We start from the raw sequence: 5,424 nt of genomic DNA on the forward strand, positions 1-5,424 counted from the left end.
TACAGTCATCCTCCAAGGTACCCGGGATGATTTCAACAGCAGAAATGTGCCTAGGGGACGTTTCTGGACATTGCCTGGTTCATCCCAGAACCAGGCCTGCTTCAGGGGCAGCAAAGAAAGAACTTTGCATTTCCTGCGGGTCCTGGGCTGAGTACCCAGGCTGACACGGAGTTTCTTCCTCGGCCCTGGATGGTACTCAAGCTTCCCCTAAACACTTTCATATAATCATTTATTATACTTCCAAGTCTGCCTCTGAGTGATGGCGGGCAATTCGTGATCATTATCTGCGGCTTGCCTTCCTCTGTGGGAAATGTAACGCCCATCTTAGCTGTCACCATGGAGACACGCAGGTCCTTCATCTTTTCACTGGTTTCCTTTAGCCTCTGACTTCCTAACAACTAAGAACAGGCTCGGCAATGACTCCTGAACACAGATCTCTCCTCGCTGGAACAAGCAGGTCACAAAAGTGACAAACGGGGCGTATAGCAGCTGAGATGTGCAGTTTCCGATTGATATTGTTACTTACATGTTTTATTATTATTACAATTATTTTTAAAAGTATAATTACATCATCCTCTGCCTTCCTTTTACTCCTTCCAATCCCTTCCATGCACCCCCTGGATCTCTCTCAATTCTTTAATTATTGTTACTATCTGCGTACACATGAATATGTTGGTCTGAGTTCTCTAGAGAAACAGACGTGACAGAAGAAATACATACACATATATGAAGCAGATTTGTTGGCGTGGCTCACAGGCTGCGGTCCAACTAGTCCAACAACGACTGTCTCCCAGTGGAAAGTCCAAGAATCTGGACATTACTCAGTCCATGAGGCTGGGTGTCTCAGCTGGGCTTCAGTAGATGTCGGAATCCTGGAAAAATAATAGTCTCTGATGGATTCCAGTGAATCCAAGCAGGCACAGGGCAAGGTGGCCTTCTTCTTTGTTCTTGGTTGCCATAGAAGACGCAGCCCAGGTTTAGGGTGGGTCTTCCTACCTACCTCAAATGATCCAATTAGCTGTGCTTCTTGTCATGTAGGTCTGCATACGAGTGACCATTAATAGCCACATGACAGTCACTGCTAGGCTGTCCTGTAATCCCCTCGGCCAACAGCACTGATCCAACACTCTTCAGGTTAGCCTCAGGTAGATCCTTGCAACAAGGATGAAATGTAGTTGCGTTCTTTGTCAAAATATCAGAAGAATGGCCTGTGGCTCACTGCTAATATTCATATTGCTCCCTTCTGAAACCTCTTAGCCAGGCCTCCGTAATCCAAATCACCGTCATTTCTGCTGCTTTCCATGTTCCTGTTAGCATGGTCTGCTAAGGCCTGCTGAGAGTGGCTAACTGCTTTCCTAACCCATTGTCCTCCAGACAACGGCATGGTCAGAACGGTCACAGCAACACCCTGCTCTCTGTATCAGCTTCTATCTTAGTCACTGTTGTATTGCTGTGCAGAGATGCCACGACCATGGTAACTCTGTATAAAAAGCATTGAACTGGGGGCTTGCTTACAGTTTCAGAGGGTTGGTCCATTATCATCATGGCAAGAAGCAGACAAGCATGGGTTAGGGTTAGAGCAGGAAAGAGAGAGAGAGAGAGAGAGAGAGAGAGAGAGAGAGAGAGAGGAGACTGGAGAGAGATTGGGGTGGCCTGAACTTTTGAAACCTCAAAGCCCAACCCCAGCAACACATCTCCTCTAATACCACACCTCCTCTAACAAGGCCACACTTCCTAATCCTTCTAAAACAGTTCACCAACTGGGGAGTAAGTATGCAAATATATGAGCCTGTAGGGGTCCATCATTCTCATTCAAACTAACACACACACACACACACACACACACACACACACACGGTGTGGGAGAATTGTCTGTATTCTGTCAATCATGTTTTAAATAAATGCTGATTGGCCAGGCAGGAAGTATAGGTGGGACAACCAGACAGGAAGTAAAGGTGGGGCAATGAGAACCGGAGAATGCTGGGAAGGAGGAAGCCCATTCCTCCCCAGTTCTGCCCAGATCATGGAAGAAGCAAGATATGACCTGCCCCACTGAAAAAGGTACCAAACCATGTGACTAACATAGATAAGAATAATGGGTTAATATAAGCTACAAGAGCTAATAAGAAGCTTGAGCTAATGGGCCAATCAGTTTATAACCTAATATAGACTCTCTGTGTGATTTTCTTTGGGGGATTACCGACTGTGGGAATTGGGCAGGACATAAACCCCAACAAGCAGCCCCTCCTGTTAAACACACACACATTTGTAGTCCCAAATACATAAATAGAACCAGCTTGCCTGCTTGGTCTGGATATTACCTGTGTGTAAACCTGAGGGCCGACCACTTGGTATTGGATAACCAGTTGATGTGCTCTTCCTTAGGGAAGAGCATCTCTCCCTCTCGCGGCTTTCTTTAGTTCCTATAGTTCTTTCTCTGATTGAGGCCCCTGGAGCTTCTGTGATAGTGTGTCCATTGGATGTGTCTTTGTCTAGGTCTTGCTAAGGCAGCCATGATGAGGAGAATTCACGATGTAGTAGCTTTTCTAGGAGGCACAGTCTCACAGAAAGCTTCCTGTTCTAGCTGGCGCAATAGTCCTACCCTCTAGTTTGCAATGATCCCTGAGCCTGGGAGTGCCAGAGCTGTGTTGCAGTTGGACCAACTGGCGCTAAGCGTCGGGGTGCTGGAGCTGCATTGCAGTTGGATCAATTGGGACTGAGCGTCGGGGGTGCTGGAGCTGTGTTGAAGTTGAATCAGGGTACCGGAATTCTGTTTCAGTTGGACCCACTGGGATTGAGCTCCACAGATTCTCTTGTTCTCTACATTTTCATCAGGTTTTTGTTGTTGTTTTGGGTGATGCTCTTCCTCTGTTGCAAAGAGAAGTTTCCTAGATAAGCTACTCTTGTCTGTGCGCATAAGGACCCATATCTACAATACAGTTAGGAGATGTTATGGTTTAGTAAAGAGGCAGTTGTAGGTCCATCTCCAAGATCCATGACTTCACCAGCTCTGGGTAGCCGACTAGGTTTCCAGGAGCAGACACGGCTCCGCTCTTGTTAAAGCAAGCTTACTGATCTTTTTAAAAGCCTCTTCACTTACCAGGCATACAAAACAGAACAGCCAAGCCTGACATTTCTCTAGTCAGTAAAGTGCCTGCTTGAGATCGTCACACACAGAGTGCATTCAGATTGGTCAGTTGCAGAAAGATGGCTTAGCAGCCGAGCGCTTGCTTGCCATTCCAGACAACCCTAGTTCAGTTCCCAGGACCCTCTCTAGGGGAGATTGACGAGACCCTCTTCTGACCTCAGTAGGCACCAGCACACAGGTGCGCATACAAACAGACACACATAACTAAAAATAAAATCGTCATTTAAAACCACTGCACAATACTAAAATTGTTGGAAAAGTGTTTGATACAAGTATTTTTATATTTACACAGTTAACTCAGAAAATGTTTGCATAACACATCTGCCTTTTGCTTTAATCCAAGTTGGTCATAAGGTAAAAACCGGTTTTTATTAACATGTGAAGGCTTAAAAATCTGTGAAGCAACACTCACAACTGTAGTAACAAAATCTGACTTCTGGGCTTCAGCTATCAACATCCTGAGGCTCACCCTCCCACCTGGCTCTGAGGAGGCCGCACACCAGCCCACCCAGTCTTTCTCTTTGGGGCATCGGTGACTACGAGAAGCATCGGCCAGCAGGGGGAGCGCTTTTGTTAAAATCCAAAGCGCTTTTTTTTTCCTAAACAATTGCCTTGTCCCTGAGCCGCCCCTTGAAAGAGCTTGAGGCATTGTCTTCACTCTTAAGTGGAGTCGCTAAAGGAGCGATGTCACGGCTGAACATCGATGAGATATAATTTTGGAAGATGTTTGCGGCTCGCGCTTTTTGTCTGAGTGCTGCGGCACAGTCCTCCCCGCCGCTGCTCGTGTCGCGCCCGCTTCAAGGACCAGGCGTTTTAACACAGGCTGGAGAAAGCCCCTGTGGTTTTATGCCTCTTAAATTTGGTTTGGGTATTTGTTTGCAGATAAGGTCTCTCTATGCGGTCAATCCTCCTGCCTCAGCTTCACCTTCACAAGCGACTGGGAATAGAGGCACGAGCCACCACACCCGACTCGAATGCCCTTTAAACTAGGGTTTAACCCAGGAGGCATCGACCTCCCACGTCTCCGATCCCTGCTGGCTTTCTTCTTCAGCTCACCGTGTCTTACAGCGACCACACAGTTGTTTTGGTGTTTTTAGCATTCGAGTGACCGGTCCAGATCTCACGTGATTTAAATTTAGCCGCTAGGAGCCACCCGCAGCATCTGCTCCCGGGTCCTAGAAAAAAACTTTCTTTCCTTTTCGTAGAAAGCGAAAGGATCCAGTGTCAACCGGCGGGGCACACCTGATGTTCTGGGAAGGCGCAGAGCGTCCTAGAGAACCAATTTATTTTATTAAAATTATGTGTATGTATATTCACACACGCGCGCATGTAGACACACACGCGCACATGCACACGCACTCACACACACCATACATAGGTAGTCTTGTGCTCGACATTTGTATGTAGCCCATGCTGGAACTCGCAGCGGTCCTCCTGCCTCAGCCTCTCCTATGCCGGAATGACCGGCACGGGCCACCACGCCCGATCCCACTCAGGACTCTGGTCCCAGGGTCCAGCGACTCCGTCCACGGTCCGTCCGGCCCGGGAGAGGCGGGCGCGCTCCCGCCCAGGTCGCCAAGGGGTTGGGCGAGCCCACTATGCAAATGAGAGGCTACGGCGGCCAATCGGAAGCCAGCGGGGCGGTGACGCGCGTGCCGAGCCCGGTGGTATTTATAGCTCGTATTTAAAGAGCCCTGGGGAGTCTCCCGCTCGCTGGGCGGCGGCGCGGAGCTGCGTGGTGGCTGGTGTCCGCGGGAGGGGGGGGGGGGGCGGGGAGGGACGGGCTGGGTCTGGGGACAGAGTGCACCGTGCAGGAGGCTGGCCCTACAGCCAGCCCAGCGTCTGCGTTCCTGGAGAGAGGGCGAGCTCTGCCCCTTGAACAATTAAGACAGAATGTCACTCTAACCTAGACCAAACTGATTATCACTCTGTAACTCAGGCTGCTGGCCTGTCCTGGAAACTCTCGCCGAAATCCTGCCTCAAGGCTGAATTTACAGACTGATACAGCAAGCGTGCACCATCACGCCTCGCTTGACTATGCATACATATTTATACATACATGTTACATTTTCTTAATCATTTAAGAAAGATAGGGATTTGGACTCTCAAACAAGAGCAGAAGATCCACTCCGACTCCACCCCAAGCCTCAGTCCGAGCCACCAGCAGCGGGGGTTTCCTGGTGCAGGCTGCTTGGAAGCCGCCTTCCTGGGGGGAGGGGAGGACAATAAGAGCTGGAAAGCCAAGAGTCGTGGGATTAGGGGGCGGGGCTGTTGGC

General features: G+C 49.2%; 1 long non-coding RNA gene across 1 annotated transcript; it reads right to left on the bottom strand.

Moving 5' to 3' along the window:
• Window positions 1–502: 502 nt before the first annotated feature.
• LOC146895354 (uncharacterized) lies at window positions 503–4,696 on the bottom strand. The gene is made up of 2 exons (XR_015001073.2): window positions 4,523–4,696; window positions 503–4,418 (listed from the first exon to the last, which is right to left on the bottom strand). It is a non-coding gene; the product is annotated as an uncharacterized LOC146895354 (long non-coding RNA).
• Between the last annotated feature and the right edge of the window lie 728 nt (window positions 4,697–5,424).

This window comes from Myodes glareolus, chromosome 3 (genome assembly GCF_982192425.1).
Source record: "Myodes glareolus chromosome 3, mMyoGla1.1, whole genome shotgun sequence".
In the NCBI taxonomy this organism is placed as follows: Eukaryota; Metazoa; Chordata; class Mammalia; order Rodentia; family Cricetidae; genus Myodes; species Myodes glareolus.